The sequence below is a fragment of the Arachis hypogaea genome, chromosome 17, assembly GCF_003086295.3.
Source record: "Arachis hypogaea cultivar Tifrunner chromosome 17, arahy.Tifrunner.gnm2.J5K5, whole genome shotgun sequence".
In the NCBI taxonomy this organism is placed as follows: domain Eukaryota; kingdom Viridiplantae; phylum Streptophyta; class Magnoliopsida; order Fabales; family Fabaceae; genus Arachis; species Arachis hypogaea.
This window is the reverse complement of record NC_092052.1, coordinates 70001063-70023844: the sequence shown is the minus strand read 5'-3', so window position 1 is coordinate 70023844 and position 22782 is coordinate 70001063. Positions and strand designations below refer to the sequence as shown.

At 37.4% G+C, this 22782-nt stretch overlaps 1 long non-coding RNA gene and 1 other non-coding gene across 2 annotated transcripts; both read left to right on the top strand.

The window, feature by feature from the left end:
* The first annotated feature begins 5085 nt into the window (after positions 1 to 5085).
* LOC112767633 (small nucleolar RNA R71) lies at positions 5086 to 5193 on the top strand. Its single transcript, XR_003185074.1, has one exon. It is a non-coding gene; the product is annotated as a small nucleolar RNA R71 (small nucleolar RNA).
* Positions 5194 to 11596: 6403 nt separating this feature from the next.
* On the top strand, positions 11597 to 13597 carry LOC140180810 (uncharacterized). Its single transcript, XR_011874789.1, has 4 exons — positions 11597 to 11776; positions 11935 to 12018; positions 12962 to 13065; positions 13182 to 13597. It is a non-coding gene; the product is annotated as an uncharacterized lncRNA (long non-coding RNA).
* Positions 13598 to 22782: the final 9185 nt, after the last annotated feature.

The window sequence follows — 22782 nt, the reverse complement described above, 5'->3', positions numbered from 1 at the left end:
GTAAAGTCCAGAAATGTGAATTTAACATAAAAACTAAGGAAAACATCCCTAAAAGTAACTAGATCCTACTAAAAACATACTAAAAACACTGTCAAAAAGCGTATAAATTATCCGCTCATCACAACACCAAACTTAAATTGTTGCTTGTCCCCAAGCAATTGAAAATCAAATAGGATAAAAAAAAGAGAATATACTATAAATTCCAAACTATCAATGAAACATAGCTCTAATCATATGAGCGGGACTTATAGCTTTTTGCCTCTTGAATAGTTTTGGCATCTCGCTTTATCCATTGAGGTTCAGAATGATTGGCATCTATAGGAACTTCAGATTTCGAATAGTGTTATTGACTCTCCTAGTTCAGTATGATGATTCTTGAACACAGCTTCTTTATGAGTCTTGGCCGTGGCCCTAAGCACTTTGTTTTCCAGTATTACCACCGGATACATAAATGCCACAGACACATAATTGGGTGAACCTTTTCAGATTGTGACTCAGCCTTGCTAAAGTCCCCAATTAGAGGTGTCCAGGGTTCTTAAGCACACTCTTCTTTTGCTTTGGACCTTGACTTTAACCGCTCAGTCTCAAGTTTTCACTTGACACCTACACGCCACAAGCACATGGTTAGGGACAGCTTGGTTTAGCCGCTTAGACCAGGATTTTATTCCTTTAGGCCCTCCTATCCACTGATGCTCAAAGCCTTGGGGTCCTTTTTATTTGCCCTTGCCTTTTGGTTTTAAGGGTTATTGGCTTTTTCTGCTTGCTTTTTCTTTTTCTTTCTAATTTTTTTTCGCCTATTTTTTTTTTCTGCAAGCTTTGTTTTTTTGCTGCTTTTTCTTGCTTCAAGAATCATTTTTATGATTTTTCAGATTATCGAATAACATGTTTCCTAGTCATCATTCTTTCAAGAGCCAACATATTTAACATTCTTAAACAACAACTTCAAAAGACATATGCACTGTTCAAGCATACATTCAGAAAACAAGAAGCATTGTCACCACATCAATATAATTAAACTAAGTTCAAGGATAAATTCGAAACTCATGTACTTCTTGTTCTTTTGAATTAAAACATTTTTCTTTTAAGAGAGGTGATGGATTCATAGGACATTCATATCTTTAAGACAGAGTTTACTAACTACTAATGATCATGTAATGAAGACACAAACATAGATAAGCACATAACATAGAAAATGAAAAACAGAGAAAGCAAGAACAAGGAATGAATCCACCTTAGTGATGGTGGCGTTTCCTTCTTGAGGAACCAATGATGTCCTTGAGCTCTTCTATGTCTCTTCCTTGTCTTTGTTGCTCCTCCCTCATTGCTTTTTGATCTTCTCTTATTTCATGGAGCATGATGGAGTGCTCTTGATGTTCCACCCTTAGTTGTCCCATATTGGAACTCAATTCTCCTAGGGAGGTGTTGATTTGCTCCCAATAGTTATGTGGAGGAAAGTGCATTTGAGGCATCTCAGGGATCTCATGGAAGTGAGCTTCTTGCGCCTCTTGAGCTCCATGACTGGGCTCTCTTGCTTGCTCCATCTTTTTCTTAGTAATGGGCTTGTCCTCTTTGATGAGGATATCTCCCTCTATGTCAATCCCAGCCGAATTGCATAGGTGGCAGATGAGGTGAGGAAAGGCTAATCTTGCCATAGTGGAGGACTTGTCAGCCACCTTGTAGGGTTCTTGAGGTATAATCTCATGAACTTCCACCTCTTCTCCAATCATGATGCTATGGATCATGATGGCCCGGTCTATAGTAACTTCAGACCGGTTGCTAGTGGGAATGATTGAGCATTGAATAAACTCCAACCATCCTCTAGCTATAGGCTTGAGGTCCAATCTTCTTAGTTGAACTGGCTTGCTTTTGGAGTCAATCTTCCATTGAGCTCCTTCTACACATATGTCCATAAGGACTTGGTCCAACCTTTGATCAAAGTTGACTCTCCTTGTGTAGGGGCGTGCGTTCTCTTCCATGTATGGCAAGTTGAACGCCAACCTCACATTCTCCGGACTAAAATCTAAGTATTTCCCCCGAACCATTGTAACATAGTTCTTTGGATCCGGGTTCTTACTTTGATCATGGTTCTTGGTGATCCATGCATTGGCATAGAACTCTTGAACCATTAGGATGCCGACTTGTTGGATGGGATTTGTTAGAACTTCCCAACCTCTTCTTTGAATTTCATGTCGGATCTCCGGATACTCATTTCTTTTGAGTTTAAAAGGGACCTCAGGGATTACCTTTTTCTTGGCCACAACATCATAGAAGTGGTCTTGATGGGCTTTGGAGATGAACCTTTCCATCTCCCATGACTCGGATGTGGAAGCTTTTGTCTTCCCTTTCCCTCTTCTAGAGGATTCTCCAGTCTTAGATGCCATCAATGGTAATGGAAAAACAAAAAAGCTATGCTTTTACCACACCAAACTTAGAATATTGCTCGCCCTCGAGCAATAAACAAAAGAATAGATGAAGAAGAAGAAGAAATATGGAGAGGGAGATGGAGATGAGGTTTCGGCCAAGAGGAGTGTAGAGGGGTGTGTTGTGTGAATTTGATGAAGAATGGAGGTCTTTATATAGGGAAGGGAGGTGGGGTATTGGTTCGGCCATATGGGTGGGTTTGGGTGGGAAATTGGTTTTGAATTTTGAAGGTAGGTGGAGTTTATGAGGTAGGTTTATGGGGAAGAGTGGGTGGATGTGAGTGGTGAAGGTTTAGTGGGGAAGAGAGATTGAGGTGATTGGTGAGGGGTTTTTAGGGAAGAGTGTTTATGGGGTTGTGTGAAAGAGAGTGGTGAGAAGAAGTGAGTGGAGGTAGGTGAGGATCCTGTGGGGTCCACAGATCCTGAGTGGATCCTGTGGGGTCCACAGATCCTGAGTGGATCCTGTGGGGTTCACAGATCCTGAGTGGATCCTGTGGGGTCCACAGATCCTGAGTGGATCCTGTGGGGTCCACAGATCCTGAGGTGTTCAAAGATTTACATCCCTGCACCCATTAGGCATGTAAAAATGCCCTTGTACCCAACTCTGGGCGTTCAGCGCCAGGTTGGTGGCCATTTTGGGCGTTCAACGCCCATCTGTATGCCATTTCTGGCGTTGAACGCCAGAACCATGCCTGTTCTGGCGTTCAGCGCCCAGAAGCTGCCTATTTTGGGCGTTCAGCGCCAGAACCATGCTCTGTTCTGGCGCTGAACGCCAGACAGATGCTCCTCCAGGGTGTGATTTTTCTTCTGCTGTTTTTGATTCCGTTTTCAATTTTTATATTTATTTTGTGACTCCACATGATCATGAACCTAAGAAAACATGAAAAACAATAAAAATAAGAATTAGATAAACATTGGGTTGCCTCCCAACAAGCGCTTCTTTAATGTCAATAGCTTGACAGTGGGCTCTCATGGAGCCTCACAGATGTGCAGAGCTTTGTTGAGACTCTCCAACACCAAACTTAGAGTTTGGATATGGGAGTTCAACACCAAACTTAGAGTTTGGTTGTGGCCTCCCAACACCAAACTTAGAGTTTGACTGTGGGGGCTCTGGTTGACTCTGCTTTGAGAGAAGCTTTTCATGCTTCCTCTTCATGGTTGCAGAGGGAGATCCTTGAGCTTTAAACACAAGGAAGTCCTCATTCCATTGAAGGACTATTTCACCTCTGTCAACATCAATCACAGCTCTTGCTGTGGCCAGGAAAGGTCTTCCTAGGATGATGGATTCATCCTCTTCCTTTCCAGTATCCAGGACTATGAAATCAGCAGGGATGTAAAGGCCTTCAACCTTTACTAACACGTCCTCTACTTGTCCATAAGCCTGTTTTCTAGAGCTGTCTGCCATCTCTAATGAGATTTTAGCAGCTTGCACCCCATAGATTCCCAGTTTCTCTATTACAGAGAGGGGCATGAGGTTTATCCCTGAACCAAGGTCACACAGAGCCTTAAAGATCATGGTGCCTATGGTATAGGGTATTATGAACTTTCCAGGATCCTGTCTCTTCTGAGGCAATGTCAGTTGATCCAGATCACTTAGTTCATTGATGAACAAGGGAGGTTCAACTTCCCAAGTATCAATGCCAAACAATTTGGCATTCAGCTTCATGATTGTACCAAGAAACTTGACAGTTTGCTCTTTAGTAACATCCTCATTCTCTTCAGAAGAGGAATACTCATCAGAGCTCATGAAGGGCATAAGGAGGTTCAATGGAATCTCTATGGTCTCTAGATGAGTTTCAGATTCCTTTGGTTCCTCAGAGGGAAGCTCCTTATTGACCACTGGACGTCCCAGGAGGTCTTCCTCCTTGGGATTCACGTCCTCTCCTCTCCTCACAGGTTCGGCCATGGCGCTTATGTCAATGGCCTTGCACTCTCCTTTTGGGTTCTCTTCTGTATTGCTTGGGAGAGTACTAGGAGGGATTTCAGTGATCCTTTTACTCAGCTGGCCCACTTGTGCTTCCAGATTTCTAATGGAAGACCTTGTTTCATTCATGAAACTTACAGTGGCCTTAGATAGATCAGAGACTAGATTTGCTAAATTAGAAGCATTTTGTTCAGAGTTCTCTGTCTGTTGCTGAGTTGATGATGGAAAAGGCTTGCTATTGCTAAACCTGTTTCTTCCACCATTATTAAAGCCTTGTTGGGGCTTTTGATCTTTCCATGAGAAATTTGGATGATTTCTCCATGTTGAGTTATAGATGTTTCCATAAGGTTCACCTAAGTAATTTACCTCTGCTATTGCAGGGTTCTCAGGATCATAAGCTTCTTCTTCAGAGGATGCCTCTTGAGTACTGTTGGATGCAGCTTGCATTCCATGCAGATTCTGAGAAATCATATTGACTTGCTGAGTCAATATTTTATTCTAAGCCAATATGGCATTCAGAGTATTAACCTCAAGAACTCCCTTCTTCATAGGCGTCCCATTACTCACAGGATTCCTTTCAGAAGTGTACATGAACTGGTTATTAGCAACCATGTCAATGAGTTCTTGAGCTTCTGCAGGCGTTTTCTTTAGGTGAATGGATCCACCTGCAGAAGTGTCCAGTGACATCTTTGATAGCTCAGATAAGCCATCATAGAATATATCCATGATGGTCCATTCTGAAAGCATGTCAGAAGGACACTTTTTGGTCAACTGTTTGTATCTTTCCCAAGCTTCATAGAGGGATTCACCTTCTTTCTGTCTGAAGGTTTGAACATCAGCTCTAAGCTTGCTCAGCTTTTGAGGAAAGTACTTGGCTAAGAAAGCCGTGACCAGCTTATCCCAAGAGTTCAGGCTGTCTTTGGGTTGAGAATCCAACCATGATCTAGCTCTGTCTCTTACAGGAAAGGGGAAAAGCATGAGTCTGTAGACTTCAGGATCTATTCCATTAGTCTTAACAGTATCACATATCTGCAAGAATTCAGTTAAGAACTGAAAAGGATCTTCAGATGGAAGTCCATGAAACTTGCAGTTCTGCTACATCAGAGAAACTAATTGAGGTTTCAGCTCAAAGTTGTTTGCTCCAATGGCAGGAATGGAGATGCTTCTTCCATGTAAATTGGAATTAGGTGCAGTAAAGTCACCAAGCATCTTCCTTACATTATTATTATTTTCGGCTGCCATCTCCTTTTCCTGTTCGAAAATTTCTGAAAGGTTATTTCTGGATTGTTGTATTTTAGCTTCTCTTAATTTTCTCTTCAGAGTCCTTTCAGGTTCTGGATCTGCTTCCACAAGAATGTTCTTATCCTTGCTCCTGCTCATATGACAAAGAAGAAGGCACAGAAAAATAATAATAATAATGGAGATCCTTTATACCACAGTATAGGGATCCCTGTGTGAGTGGAAGAAGAGGGGGAGATAAAGAATGTAATATAAAGGAAGAAACACAACTGTACGAATGGAAGAGATGTGAGATGAGATGTTAGGATATGAATGAATAAATAGAATGAGATGGGGGAGGGATAATTTTCGAAAATTATTTTGAAAAAGAGTTAGTGATTTTTGAAAAATGGTTTTTGAAAAATTGTTAGTATTTTTCGAAATTTTTTTTTTTTGAAATTAAGAATAAAAATGATTAGTTAATTAAAAAGAAATTTTGAAAAAGGGGGAAGATATTTTCGAAAAAATGAGAGAGAGAGTTAGTTAGGTAGTTTTGAAAAAGTTAAGAAACAAACAAAAAGTTAGTTAGTTAGTTGAAACAAATTTTGAAAAGATAAGAAGTTAGGAAGTTAGAAAAGATATTTTGAAAAGATATTTTTGAAAAAGATAAGATAAGAAGATATTTTTGAAAAGATATGATAAAATTAGTTTTGAAAAAGATTTGATTTTTGAAATCACAATTAATGACTTGATTCATAAGAAATCACAAGATATGATTCTAGAACTTAAAGTTTGAATCTTTCTTAACAAGCAAGTAACAAACTTCAAATTTTTGAATCAAAACATTAATTGATTATATTATTTTCGAAAATTTGATCTAAAAATAAGAAAAAGATTTTTGAAAATTATTTTTGGAATTTTCGAAAATAACTAAGAATTTTGAAAAAGATTTGATTTTTGAAAAAGATTTTGAAAAAGATAAGATTTTCAAATTGAAAATTTGGTTTGACTCATGAGAAACAATTTGATTTTAAAAATTTTTGAAAAAGTCAATCCAAATTTTCGAATTTGATGAGAGAAAAAGGGAAAGATATTTTTTTGATTTTTGGAATTTTTATGAAAAACATGAAAATTATGCAATGCATGAAATTTTTAGATCAAAACATGTGATGCATGCAAGAATGCTATGAATGTTAAGATGAGCACCAAGAACACTTTGAATGCCAAGATGAACATCATAGACACAATTTTGAAAAACTTTTAATGCAAAGAAAACATGCAGGACACCAAACTTAGAATTCTTTAATGCTTAGGCACTAAGAATTCAAAAATGCATATGAAAAACAATAAAAAGACACAAAACAAAAAAAATCATCAAGATCAAACAAGAAGACTTACCAAGAACAACTTGAAGATCATGAATAACACTATGCATGATATTTTCGAAAAATACTAGATGCATATGCAAGTGACACCAAAATTATGATATGATTCAAGACTCAAACAAGAAACACAAAATATTTTTGATTTTTTTGATTTTCTAATTTTTTTTTGGATTTTTTTCGAAAATAATATGAAAAAGAAAAATAAGGATTCCAAAATTTTTAATATGAATTCCAGGAATCTTGCATTTTTAGTCTAAAGCTTCAGTCCAGGAATTAGACATGGCTCACTAGCCAGCCAAGCTTTCAATGAAAGCTCCAGTCCAAAACACTAGACATGGCCAATGGCCAGCCAGGCTTTAGCATGTAGATCAGGAACAGTAGCAGGTGGATTAGCAACAACTAGCTTGCTCTTGATAACATATTGCTGCCTCAGTCCAAATAAATTTAGACATGGCTTTACAGCCAGCCAGGCTTCACATGCTTCGTGAAACACTAGAATTCATTCTTAAAAATCTTGAATAAAATTTTTGAAAACATTTTTATATTTTTCGAAAATAGATGAGATATTTTTTAAATTATTTTTGAAAGATTTTTGAAAACAAAATAAAAAAGAAAATTACCTAATCTGAGCAACAAGATGAACCGTCAGTTGTCCAAACTCAAACAATCCCCGGCAACGGCGCCAAAAACTTGGTGCTGTTGCCGGATCAAAAGGGAATCTGGCACTGATGTTACCGGACCAAAAGCTTGCTGAAGACTCAAACAATCCCCGGCAACGGCGCCAAAAACTTGGTGCACGAAATTGTGATGTCCAGGCTCAAACAATCCCTGGCAACGTGAGCAACTTGGTGCGCTGATCTCAATACATAATTGTCACAACTTCGATACAACTAACCAGCAAGTGCACTGGGTCGTCCAAGTAATACCTTACGTGAGTAAGGGTCGAATTCCACGGAGATTGTTGGTATGAAGCAAGCTATGGTCACCTTGTAAATCTCAGTCAGGCAGATATAAAGTGATAATGGTGTTTTCGAATATTATATAATAAAATAGGGATAGGGATACTTATGTAAATCATTGGTAGGAATTTCAGATAAGCGAATGGAGATGCTTTTCGTTCCTCTGAACCTCTGCTTTCCTGCTATCTTCATCCAATCAGTCTTACTCCTTTCCATGGCTGGCTGTATGCAAGGGCATCACCGTTGTCAGTGGCTACATCCCCTCCTCTCAGTGAATAATATGCTCACGCACCCTGTCACGGCACGGCTATTCATCTGTCGGTTCTCGATCATGCTGGAATAGGATTCACCCTCCTTTTGCGTCTGTCACTAACGCCCAGCACTCGCGAGTTTGAAGCTCGTCACAGTCATTCAATCATTGAATCCTACTCAGAATACCACAGACAAGGTTTAGACCTTCCGGATTCTCTTGAATGCCGCCATCATTCTAGCTTACGCCACGAAGATTCTGGTTAGGAGATCTAAGAGATACTCATTCTAGCTTAATTCATGTAGAACAGAAGTGTTTGTCAGGCACGCGTTCATAAGGGAGAAGGATGATGAGCGTCACACATAATCATCACCTTCATCATGTTCTTGGGTGCGAATGGATATCTTAGAAGAGAAATAAGAAGAATTGAATAGAAAACAGTAGTACTTTGCATTAATCTTTGAGGAACAGTAGAGCTCCACACCTTAATCTATGGAGTGTAGAAACTCTACCGTTAAAAATACATAAGTGAAAGGTCCAGGCATGGCCGAGAGGCCAGCCCCCAAAACGTGATCAAAGGATCATAAGGTAATCCAAAGATTGTCAAAAAGACTAGTAAAAGGTCCTATTTATAATAAACTAGCTACTAGGGTTTACATGAGTAAGTAATTGATGTACATATCCACTTCCGGGGCCCACTTGGTGTGTGCTTGGGCTTGGGCTTGAGTGTTACACGTGTAGAGGTCCTTTCTGGAGTTGAACGCCAGCTTTTGTGCCAGTTTGGGCGTTCAACTCTGGTTTTGGCTCCTTTTCTGGCGCTGGACGCCAGATTTGGGTAGAAGGCTGGCGTTGAACGCCAGTTTACGTCGTCTATTCTTGGCCAAAGTATGGACTATTATACATTGCTGGAAAGCCCTGGATGTCTACTTTCCAACGCAATTGGAAGCGCGCCATTTCGAGTTCGGTAGCTCCAGAAAATCCACTTTGAGTGCAGGGAGGTCAGAATCCAACAGCATCAGCAGTCCTTTTTCAACCTCTGAATCTGATTTCTGCTCAAGTCCCTCAATTTCAGCCAGAAAATACCTGAAATCACAGAAAAAACACACAAACTCATAGTAAAGTCCAGAAATATGAATTTAACATAAAAACTAAAGAAAACATCCCTAAAAGTAACTAGATCCTACTAAAAACATACTAAAAACACTGTCAAAAAGCGTATAAATTATCCGCTCATCATAGATTTACTTTCCTTGCACTCTTTACTATGCTTTCTTTTTATACCTTCTAAGTGTTTGATAAAATGCTTAGTTGGATTCTAGAGTAGATTTTAGTGATCTTGGCTTGGGAAGGTAACTTAGGAACTCTTGAGTTACTAATGTCCAAGTGATTGACGGTTGGGAGCCATTAACTCTAGATCTCACTAATTGATTTAGTGTAGAACTAGGACTTATGGTCTTGGATTGACATAGCTCACTTGACTTTCCTTTATTAGTTAGAGGATGACTTAGTGGGGTTGATCCTTGCCAATTTTCATGTTGTGGTTAGTGATTAGGATAGAGATCCTTGACCACCAACCCTTACCAAGGCCTTTGTTAGTTGTTAGTTTATTTTCATTGCATTTTACATTTCTTGTCTATAATGCCCAAAAACCCCAAACATAACTCAACCAATAACAAGACACTTTGTTTCAATTCCTAGGGAGAACGACCCGAGGTTCAATACTTCGGTTTATAAATTTAGGGGTTTGTACTAGTGACAAACACAATTTTTGTATGAAAGGACTATTGCTTGGTTTAGGAACTATATTACAACGAGCTTTCAATTGTGAATTCTAAACCACACAAAAGTCTAATCATCAGGTCTATTGTCACGGTTTTTTACAGTGACCAAAAAGGGACTATGGTTACGGTTTTTCAAAAAATGGTGACCTAAAAGGGTCTATGGTCATAGTTTTGGGGGGGTGACCTAAAGGGGTCTATGGTAACGGTTTTGGGGGTGGCCTAAAAGGGTCTATGATCACAGTTTTGGGGGGTGGGCTGAAGGGGTCTATGGTCACGATTTTGGGGGGTGGCCTAAAAGGGTCTATGGTCACGATTTTATGGGTGACCTAAAGGGGTCTATGGTCACGGTTTTTTACAATGACCAAAAAGGGACTATGGTCACAGTTTTTCAAAAAAGGGTGACCTAAAAGGGTCTATGGTCACGGTTTTGGGGGGGTAACCTAAAGGGGTCTATGGTCACGGTTTTGGGGGTGGCCTAAAAGGGTCTTTGGTCACGGTTTTGGGGGGTGGCCTAAAGGGGTCTATGGTCACGGTTTTAGGGGGTGGCCTAAAAGGGTCTATGGTCACGGTTTTAGAGGTGACCTAAAGGGGTTTATGGTCACAATTTTTTATAGTGACAAAAAAGGGGTTATGGTCACTGTTTTTCAAAAAAGGGTGACCTAAAAAGGTCTATGGTCACGGTTTTGGGGGTGACCTAAAGGGGTCTATGGTCACAATTTTTGGGGTGGCCTAAAAGGGTCTTTGGTCACGGTTTTGGCGGGTGGCCTAAAGGGGTCTACGGTCACGATTTTAGGGGGTGGCCTAAAAGGGTCTATGGTCACGATTTTAGAGGTGACCTATAAGGGTCTATGGTCACGATTTTTTACAGTGAGAAAAAAGGGGTTATGGTCATGGTTTTTCAAAAAAGGGTGACCTAAAAGAGTCTATAGTCACGGTTTTGGGGGGTGAACTAAAGGGGTCTATGGTCACGATTTTGGCGGTGGCCTAAAAGGTTCTCTAGTCACGGTTTTGAAAAGTAGCCTAAAAGAGTCTATGGTCACAATTTTTTATAGTGACCAAAAAGAGTCTATGGTCATGATTTTTTACATCCTCATCGCTCAGAAAGTTGTCTTTACTGAAATTTAAATAAATCCAAGTTATGAAATTTTGAATTTTAAGTTAGTTTGAATTTATATAATTTTCAATTACAATTAGATATTTTTGTTAATTTAAAATTAATAATTTAGATTTTTGCTTAATTAAAATTTAAAATTTTAATAATTAGAAATAAAAAAAATTTATATATAATTTAAATTAAATAATTAAAATTTTTAATTAATTTTATAAATAAAAAATTATTTAATTACCTCAACTTTTAAATTAAAATATTTATTTAAAAAATCAATTAAATAAAATAATATTTTAAAATAATTTTATTGAAATAGAGTTTAACTTTTAATAACTACTCTATTTTCCAATGTTTATTAAAATTACTCAAATTCTTATTTCCAGATTAAAACCTACAAACCCTAATCATAAGTCATAACTCTCTTTACTGCCCTTCAGCCGCCACCCCTCTCCCTCACCCGCGAAGCACTCACCCACTCCGAGAGAGAAGAGAAGAACGGAGGGGGGGAGAAGCTGTTCAGCCGCCGTCGTCGTCCATGGAGCTGTGAAGAGCTTTGTTGCTGTCGTACGCCAGAGGAGAGGAAGAGAGATCGGAAAGAGAGAGGACAGGGGGAGAAGGAAGCACGCGACGGAGAAGGGGGCGCTGCTTGCCCGCTACACCTCGTCGTCGTCGCTGTTGGGGCTGCTGCAGGGTGTGCCGTCACCATCGAACTTGGTGGCTAACATATAATGGTCAGAATTCATTATTACATTTTTACAAGCTTTTCTTATCATCTTATGTAGTTCATCTACAATCGCTATATGGCTGAAACTTGAAAGTCTTTACAATTGAAATAGCATAAGCCAGGACCTGTTAGAAGAACAATTTTTTCTTTCTACTGGACCTGTAGGTATATCCATTGCTTAACTGATAGATGGTGAACTGAAGGAATTCGGTCAATTGCATCCACGATTCCAAGGAGTGGAGACTTTAGGTAAATATTTATTATAAAGCAAAAGCTGAGGAGTATAGCTAATTATTTGACGATCTTTATATTATGTGATCAAAAAAGTATTTCCTTCCAAAACGAGTATGAAATTTAGTGCAAGGAAAATGATGCACATAAAGTATAATATGCAATTTGTTCTTTAATTTGCAGAAATGCATTATATAAATCCTTCTACTCTTCTAGTATTGGATGTCTTAGGAATTTCCAACAAAATACCAAAAAGGAGTATAGCTAAACAATAGCTTTAATTTGCAAGAGTTTCTAATTCTTTTATATTTACCAATATGGGTGTGTGTATATCTTCCTCAAAGAATGGAAAAGATTGAAAAGCTGACATATTTTCCTTCACTCTAATTCTACCCAATAATTGAAAAAGGTTCAAGTGTAAATAATCAATAGCTTAATTTAAGGGATCAAATACTTAACATGGATGGCCTATACATATATGCATGGTTAGACAAACACTCACCATCATATCTTTGGTTGGTGCTTGCTATCATGTGTTATATATATATATATATATATATATATATATATATATATATATATATATATATATATACACACATTAATGCCTTTAATTTGGGGATGGAGGCTTAGCTGTAAGACAACAACAAAATTTTTAGGCCACAATATATTATATGTTAAGTGTTAGTGTTATATGTCATAACCCTATTTTTCATCATAATTAGTGTAATTATCCTTTTTTTTTTCAATAAAAGTTATCATTTTCAATAAAATAAGGGGCCGGTTAGCATGCACATGGGTTCTTCAATTTTGACTTTTGATCATAGTTATATCTTTTTGTCAAATATGCGCTCTTTGGTTTTCCTTCTGCTTTCTAATCAGAATACAAATTGTTAGGTATTGGATAATGTATTGCTCTGTTTGTGAAAATTAACACGTGATTGGGTTTGACACATGACAGGAACAAGATATAGCTCATCAATTTTCCCTAACTGGGCTCCACCTGGACAGCTTCTACTATTGAATTTCATTGGAGGAGCTACCAATCCTGGAATGTTAACAAAGGTTTGATAATTTTTTTATATTCAAACAAGTTCCATATGACCATTTTTGTCTGATTACAAGATTTATTTCTTTTCCCTAGTTCCTTTTGATACCTAAAGCCTCTTGTTCAATGACAGATGGATAGTGAACTCATTCAAGTAGCTGATCGAGATTTGCGAAAAATCCTTATAAACCCAAATGCCAATAATCCAACTGTATTAGGTGTGAAACTGTGGCCTAAAGCTATTCCACAGTTCTTAATTGGCCATGTTAAGCTACTAAATGTTGCTAAAGCTGCTCTGAAAGACACCGGCTTTGCGGGGATGTTCCTTGGGGAAAATTATATGTCTGGTGTGGCCTTGGGAGCATGTGTTGAAGGAGCCTACGAGTTAGCTACCAAAGTAAATGATGTAGCCAGCAACGGATCCACACTTTGTCGACAGAGAGGAACGCGATGGCCAGAGAGGAGAAGGAGTGTTTCGTGAGGAGAAGGAGGCACTGCCCGCACCGCCGTTCATACCTGTCATTTCTCGAGCTCGCCGTTGCTGCGTCTTCAAGAAGTAGGTTTCGTGCATGAAATTTTGATTAAGTGAAGTGACTGAAAATTAATATTCTATTGCAATCCAAATTCAATACGCAAAGTTTATTTATTTAATTGACACAATCCTTAAAGTTTGTTGAACAATTTTGTATGTTCAAGTATGCTATGTTTAGTTTCTTATGTTAAATACTGCACATATAGACAACTAAGTTAATTTCAGTCTGCAAATTCTTTCTTTTTCAATATTGTTTGCTGCTTTGGATTGAAAAATTATAGTTGAGTTTGTTGTTAAAAATGATCAATGAGCATAATTTGTTGGTAGAAGTAGAATTTGTTAGCTCATATCTTAGTCGGTGCTTGTTTTTTCAGTATGTAGATGTGGGGTAAAGATCTTTTGATTTCTCTATTGTTTTAGCATGTGTCATTGATGCTTCGTATTGGTAAGAAGTTAAGAGATTAGGAATTCTTTTATTGTGGTAGTTGTCTCTCCTCTGTAACTTTGCCTCTAATTATCTATGAACTTTATACAATTTACAGATCTACCTTTTCATCTTATTATTAATAAAAGACAATTTACACTCAATTCACCGTACACACACGCTGTCTATATATTGTGTTTGTTGGATAAATTAGTTGTTGATAGGAAGAAAGCTTAGCTTTTTGTTTACTTGATGCGGTATATACTTAGTACTAGCAATGAGTGAAGTTCATTATTATAGGATATTGTGAGGTGTAGTTGATTTATTAAGGTCCTTCTATGCCATCTAAGTCTGCATATTTGCATCTTGAGCATAAAATATTTTCATATTCTCTTTTATTTTATCATTTATTTTCAGTGTGCTGGCCATTTTTAATAACATGAAATGAAATTATCCCAAGTAGCATGATCCTACTTTTTTGGCACATGAATGTTTTAAGGTAGGGTAATTTATTTTTCTAGAAACAGAATCTGAAGCTTGTTTCTTTTGTGATTTCGTTCTCTTTTATTTTAGCAAAATTTTGGAAATAGCAAAAAAGGAGGAAATGTAAACAGAAACTAATAGTGTACACTTTTTTGTGCATTTGGTTATTTGTTATTATGTTCTTTATTGTCGCTTTCAGATGTACAATGTTCTTTGGTCTAACATGTTTATTTCTTTTGCTACCAGGAGGACATAATATGAAGAAAATATTTTCCGTAGCAATATGAGATGGGATGGGTCTCATATATATATATATATATATATATATATATATATATATATATATATATATATTAGTTATCTAAATGTAATATTTTAATGTGTTCTGTACTTTTTGTAAACAGATTTTACCTGGTATTAGATGTAATGGATAAATTACACTCTATTTTTATTTGTGTTGTTTGGACTAAAAATATATCTAGCTTAAAATATTATTTTTATGATTTAGATATCTTGAGTTTTTCATTTTTAGATTTATTTTGTGATTATCATAAATTTGGGATGTGATATGCTTTAAAAAAAAATAAATCTAATAAAACAAAATAGGCTATGGTCACGGTTTTAAAGAGGGATGACCATAAAGGCTATGTCCACGGCAAAAACCGTGACCATAGATAAGGCTATGGTCACGGTTTTAAGGTGGGGTGACCATAGAGGCTATGGCCATGGCAAAAACTGTGACCATAGATAAAGCTATGGTCACGGTATTAAGGAGGGGTGACCATAGAGGCTATGGCCACGGAAAAAAACGTGACCATAGATAAGGCTATGGTCACGGTTTTAAGGTGGGGTGACCATAGAGGCTATGGCCACGGCAAAAACCGTGACCATAGATAAGACTATGGTCATGGTTTTAAGGTGGAGTGACCATAGAGGTTATGGTCACGGTAAAAACCGTGGCCATAGATAGACCTATGGTCACAGTTTTAAGTGGGGTGACCATAGAGGCTATGACCACGGCAGAAATCGTGACCATAGATAAGGCTATGGTCATGGTTTTAAGGTGGGGTGACCATAGAGCTATATTCAGGGCAATAACCGTGACCATAGATAAGGCTATGGTCATGGTTTTAAGGAGGGGTGACCATAGAGTCTATGGTCACGGCAAAAACCGTGACCATAGATAAGGCTATGGTCACGGTTTTAAGGATGGGTGACCATAGAGGCTATGGTCACGGTTTTTACGCGTGACCATAGATTAACCTATGGTCACGATGAAAAAACGTGGCTTAAAGTGTTAGAATTTGAAAATTAAAACCGTGACCATAGAAACCGTGACCATAGATAAAAAAACCGTGACCATAGACCTATGGCCACGAGAGAATAGGCCACGGTAAAAAACCGTGACCATAGGTCCAAAACTGTGACCATAGATCTATGGTCACCCTTTTTACTGGCTATGGTCACGGTTTTTTGCCGTGACCATAGGCCTTTTTTTTGTAATGCATACAATGACTTTCTCAGATCTTTAATCAATCCAACTTTTGTCCTTTTTGGTGTGGCATTTAGTATAAACCTCCTCTAGAGAAGCTTTTACTCCCGTAGCTTTCTCCTATAATATTATAGTTTTAATCCACAGGAAAAAAAAGAATAAGAAAACATTACAAATAATAAGAACATGACTAAAATTAAACTATTTTTATCTTACCATTTTGCGTGCATGTTCACCCATCGATATGGAACCACCATTGTGCATGAAACTTCCAGCATTTGATGCTCAATTCACAGTATTTGCTGCCGACCAGTTCTTAAAATACGGATCTGTAGCCCAGTAATGTAATAGTTGACGCAAAACTAGTGCAAGAGTATATTTTGGTACATAGTTAGAGTCTTTTGAATAATTGACTCTCTCGTGTTTCATCAACCCTCTTAATTGAGCACTCCCTTTAATCTAAAAAATTTGACGAACTCTTGCATTATGTTGAGGATCCTACATATGTAAGAACCGCGACTAATTACCCGTTTAATTTAATAATTAATATTGCCCAAAATAGGATCCAAAACTTTAGAATGAGAATTGGAGGATTTAAATATGATTTTTGGGCTCAGTAGATTTTTCTGAGTCAGAAAATGATTTTCTGTGAAAAACCGAGTAAACCCGCGAACCGGCAACTGAACCGGTCAAACCGGTTTAAGTCTGTCCAGTACTGTATGAGAAGAATTAAAAACAGTGGAAAACCTCAAGAAAATATTTAAAGTAAAAAACCGAGCGTTAATTATAAAGGTTTGGCCCAAAGTTGGGCCAAACGGGCTAAAAATGCTAACGGGTTGGATCGGGCCCAAGTTGGGCCCAAGCCCAACATATATAACACTCCATTAATGAATCCATCAGCCATAAACACACAGACACACACACACAAGGTGAGTGGCTGAAGTGAAAGGTAAAGGAAGAAAGAAAAGTTACTATTCACACACAACTTCAATCCATCATATCTTGAGTTACAATTCTCCGATTCGCGTGCCATCGGCGGCTACGCGAAGCTCTCACCTACACGAAGCTCTCGCCGAGCCCGTCACTTCTAGTTAAGCCTTGTGGTAAGTTTCTCAAAATTCTCTGTCCAGTTTCCTGCCCTATGAATTTTGAGTTTTTGGGTTTTGTGTTGAGTGAAATTTTGTGATTTTGGGTGTTTAGGTACACTCTAGCACTTGATTACTATTGGATTTTTGCCCCAATCATCATTGGATAAGGTGAACAATTCAAATCTCTTGTAATTTTATGGATTCGATGAATCCTAGGTTGAATTGTTGTAAAATATGTGTATATAGATTGAGATTGTGATTATTGGCTCTTAATTGGAGCTTTGGGGTAATTGTTGATGCTTGTTGGAGTTGGTTGGTGACTTGGTTGTGGTTGGAAGCTTAAATTGGAGTACAATTTTGGGTTTTGGCATATTGGGAATCGGCCAAGGTATGGTTTCGGTTTCCTCTATGTAATATATAATATTTTTAGACACTTAGGCTAGTGACCCATAGGATAGGATTGGATTGTATTGGTTGTTTGATTTGTTGAGATATGATGTATGATGAATTGATGAGTTTTACATATTTTGATGAATTGTGATGTTAATGTTGATAATATGATGTTGAAGAGTGAGATTGGGGTTGAATGAGTTTAATCATGATGAATGTTAGTGACATGATGATGATGGCTAATTGTGTGGATTGAAAAATGGTATTAGTGTGATATATTTGATGTTTGAGGTTGATGATATTGTAATGTGAGTGGAAAATTGGTATGAAGGGTGAATTATGATACAAAAAGGTAGATTTTGATGTAAGTTGGAATTTGGGATGGTTTGATTTGGTTTTGGCTATATATTTCAAGGAATTGAGAAATTTGTGCCTTTTGGTAAAAATGAATTTTTGGTAAACTTTGACGGATCATAACCTGAGCCTCAATTTTCAAAATTTGTTGAAATTGTTTTAAATTAAATTTCATTGAAAAATCTTTAAATAGATATAAAGTTTGTAAAATTAGATTTTTGTAGTGAAAGTTATGATCATTCAAAGTTTGGTGTCAAAATATGAATTCTGTGAATGCTGCAGAATTTGTGATTTCTGGTTTGTGTGCGCACGCACAACCTTGTGCGCACGCGCACCCCGTGAATTTTTGAACCTGTGCGCACGCACACACGGAGACATGGCTACTGATGGGAGCGCTAGCATGCCCTGTGCGCACACACAACCAACGAAGTTTGGCAAGCTGCGCGCACGCACAGCCCTGTGCGCACGCACACGTTGGAAGGTGCATTCTGTTGAAGGCGTTCACATGCCTTGTGCGAACAAACAGAATTGGAAAATTTTACAGCTGTGCGTACGCACACATTTTGAAAATCCTCTTGGGCGTGCGCACACACACCCCTGTGCGTACACACCTGCACTGTTTTTCAACTAAATTCTTGTTTTTAACTGTTTCACCTTCCCAACAAGCTTGTAAACTTCTGTGACACCTATTTAAGAATCTTTGGCTTATTTTCGGTTATCAAAACATGGGAAAAGGTCCTCATAGATTTAATTTGGTTATGCCTTGAAAAGTTAGAGAACGGAGGCTTAGGTTTCTTGTATACTGAAGGTGGGTTTGGTGGAGTGAGAAGGGAGAGAGATATATGAATTGAGAACTGATAAATAAATGAGTTCGGGGAAATTGTGAATTGACAGTGGTTGAGATGAGTCGAGGACTCGGAGTTTGAAACGATGAATTATTGATATAATGAAATAATGAATTTTTCAGAACCACTGATGTAACATTTTAAAATTGAGATTGTTGAGACGCTATGCGCCCGGCAGGGACGGCGGTTGGATCCCGCCTGTCGAGGTAGCGGCGGCAGTGTAAGTGCGGTAGTTTGTCCCGCTTACGTTGAGATGTGAGGTCCGTGGCAAGAGTATCCCGCTCACATCCCTTCGGATCACTAGAGTGCGCAGGCACAAAATCCTGGACGGTGTTCTGAGCACCATATCTCGGGGGTTCCCATTATGATTTCGAAGGGCGACATTTCCATGGAGATGTGTCGGGTTGGCAGTTGAACCAACATTGTGATATCACAGCCAGTAAGACAGACATTCATCATATGCATCTTCTATCTTTTTGTTTGCTTTGCCGACTTGAAATTGCTTGCCTATTTGTATAATATGCCTAATTGCCTATTTGACTTACTTGATATATATGCCTATACTTGTGTTTTACTTGCATTGTATTAGTTGTGTATTCTACTGGGATTGAGGAGGTTCGGAAGGCGGTGACGATGGGATCGCATGGAGGATAGGTTGGTGACGGCTGTGGGACAGTGGAGAGTTGTTAGTTAGAAAATCACTAAGTTAGATTACCCCTTTTAAATATGTTAAGGTTTTAAGTTATGCTTTACTGTTTTAGTTATGCTTTAAGATGAATATTGTGAAGGATATGATCTTCTAGGATTGCCTCTAGCGTCCCGGAGTCTTATATCTTACATCACTGGGTACTGTTACCATACTGAGAACCTCCGGTTCTCATACCATTGACGATCGGTTTTTCTATCGGTAAAGAAATATAAAAATATGATCGCGTTGTAAGTATAGTTTCTAAACCAACAGAAAATCCTTTCGTACAAACGTTTTGGTTGTCACAAGTAATAAACCCCTTTAAAATTGATAACCGAAGTATTTAAACCTCGGGTTGTCTTCTCAAGGAACTGTAGGGAGGTATGTTCTTATTAATGGTTATGAGTTTTGTAAATTGGGGGTTTTAAAGGTAAGGAACAAGTAATTTAAATGACAAATAAAATAAATAAATAACTGTAAAATAAACTCTTGGCAAGGTATGAAAATTCGGAAGTCCTATCCTAGTTACTCCTATGAGAATGGAAGTTAATCCCACTTAGTTAACCCTTATGAAAGCAAGGGAAAGTCAAGTGAACTAATTAGTTAGATTCCCAAGTCCTAGCCAACACCTAAGGAAATACTAGAGTTAGTAGAATACCAGTCAATTTAGCTGACATAACAACCAATCATAGATAGTTGATAACTCAAGAGCTTCCAGTTAATCAATTAAAGCCAATAATATAAAAAGTTAAATAAGAATCTTGGATCTGAAATACCTCAATTGCATTAAATAAGAGAAAATCAATCTAAACATAAAGAGTTTATAAGCTAATCTGGCAACATAAGTAATTAAAGGATAGCATTAAAGTATCTGAAAGTAAAAGAGAAATATAATGTAAAAGAAATATTGAACCTGATGAAGAGTTGAAATTCTAAATCCTTAAAAGGAATCCTAATCCTAAAACCTAAGAGAGAGGAGAGAACCTCTTTTTCTAAAAACTACATCTAAACTATGAAAAGTAAATAATTGAAGGCTCTCTATGAATGGATACATTCCCCCACTTTATAACCTCTAATTTGTGCCTTCTGGACTTGGTTCTGGGCTAAAAAGGGTTTCAGAAATCGCTGGGAGCGTTTTCGGCAATTTCTGGTGCGTGGCGTCTGTCACGCATCCGCGAGGGTCAGGCGGTCGCGTCATCTCGGAGTTTTCCTTATCATGCGTTCGCTTCGTTCATGCGTACGCATCATCTGTATTCTACTCAAGGCGCGCATCCGCGTCAGTCATGCATTCGCGTCGCTGCCTTTTCGCGCTAGGCATACGGCCGCGTCGTTCATGCGTTCGCGTTGCTGCCAGTTTCTTCAAAAACTCCATTTTGTGCTTTCCTTCCATTTTTGTATCTTTCCTTTTCCATCCTTTAAGTCATTCCTGCCTTAGAAGATCTAAAACTACTCAACACACAAATCACGGCATCGAATGGTAATAAAAGGTAATTAAAATAATTATTTTTAAAGCATAGGAAACATGTTTTTCACATATATCACATAATAAGGAAGGGAAAGTAAAACCATGCAATTTACATGAATAAGTGTGTGAAGGGTTGAATAAATCACTTAAATTGAGTATAATATATATCATAAAATATGGGTTTATCAACCTCCCCACACTTAAACAACAGCATGTCCTCATGCTAAATCCAAGATAAAGAGTAAGATAAGGTTAAAGTGGTGGAATCTCATGCAATGCAATCTATTCTAAATGCAACTACCTAAATGAATCATGCAATTCTAATTGTTATTCACTTGTATATAAAACTTACATGTAGTCAAATTAATTCACATCCTCAAGGAATCATATATGCATAGCCAAACCCTAGATAATTTTAAAGCACTTTTACAATTGAGATGGGTAAAAATATTTTACAAACTTGCAAGAAAATTAACAATTTAAGCAGAGATATATGGTGATGAGCTATTGAATCCTCACTGGATTTTGTGTTTACTCTCTAGTCACTCAGTGTTTATTGGGTTAATCACTCTATTCTTCTTTTTATCCTTACTTTCTATAACTTTGTTCTTCATGTAACCAATCAACAATTATAGAATACAGACATACAAAAATCATGAGGTCTTTTTCAAGATTGTAATGGGGCCAAGGTAAAGGTAAGGGTATATGTATAAGGCTAAGTGAGCTAATAAGTGAATCCTTGATTAGTCTAAGATCTCACCTAACATACATATTTTATAAATCAAAGTTTCTTAACCTATTTGCCCAAAATTTTTTTTCCACTTTGCAGTGCAAATTCATGCATTAATTTTAACTTTGTCCCATGTGCATTGATTCTTTTTATTTTGCAATTGGGGAATTTTTGTATCCCTTTATAAATTAAATTTTTTTTTCAATGCATCTGGTAATTGTTTTGATTTCACATGAGCATGCTTCCCAAATTTTTATTTTGAAACATCTTATCCCCTTTTAAATTCCTACTTTGTTTCTATCATCCCATGTTCCCATAAAAGTTCCCCACAGTTAAAGAATACATAATTTCTATCTTAAGCTAACCAAGGATTCAGCTTGGGATTTTTATTTTGTTTTTCTGCTTAAGGCTTGTAATGTGGTTATAGAATAGAAGGGGATTTAAAAGCTCAAGGGGGCTAACAAGGGTGATGTAAAAAGGTAGGCTAATTTGGGATAAGTGAGGAAAAATTCAAATGATGGCCTCAATCATCTCTTAGTATGTATCTATATTCTATAATTGGACATATAGATTAAAACAAAGTAAAGAACATCAGAATAAAAAAGAAGGGCAAAACATACAGGAATAAAATTATGGTTTGAATGTAAACATACAATTAAGCTCAAAACTCACAGGCTGTGTGTTCTCCAGCTCAAAAAGCATATATCAGTTGTACATGTCATGCAAGTAAGAATTAAGAGTTCCCATTATTCTCAATAAAAATTTTTTGGGTGGCTTTAAAGTTTTAGTATTGTTCATTGATGAATTGTTGTTAATTAACTAACATGTAATGCTATATATACAAGGTGTGTGGATTGTTTTGATTATGTTAAAGTCTCCAGTTTACTTCCTTTTTATATTTAATTTAAACCAAACTATCATATGCTAAAAAGGTAAACCATACTAATTAATCCACATTTTCTATAACTAATAAGTTAGAATTGCAACTAAACTAACTGGCTAAGGTATAAACTAAAGTGCAAAATGCGGAAATAGAGTAAAAATACAGCAAAAGAACAGTGTGCAAGTACTGAAAAAAAAAAACAAAGATAAAAATACAGAAAAATAAACAAGATAAGATAAAAAGAGTCTGTAGTGGTTCACCAAAAGGATATGCCAGGGATGGCTACCTCCCCACACTTAAAACAAAGCATCGTCCTCGATGCTCACTCAAGCTGGGTGTGAAGGAGTGTCATCACCGGAA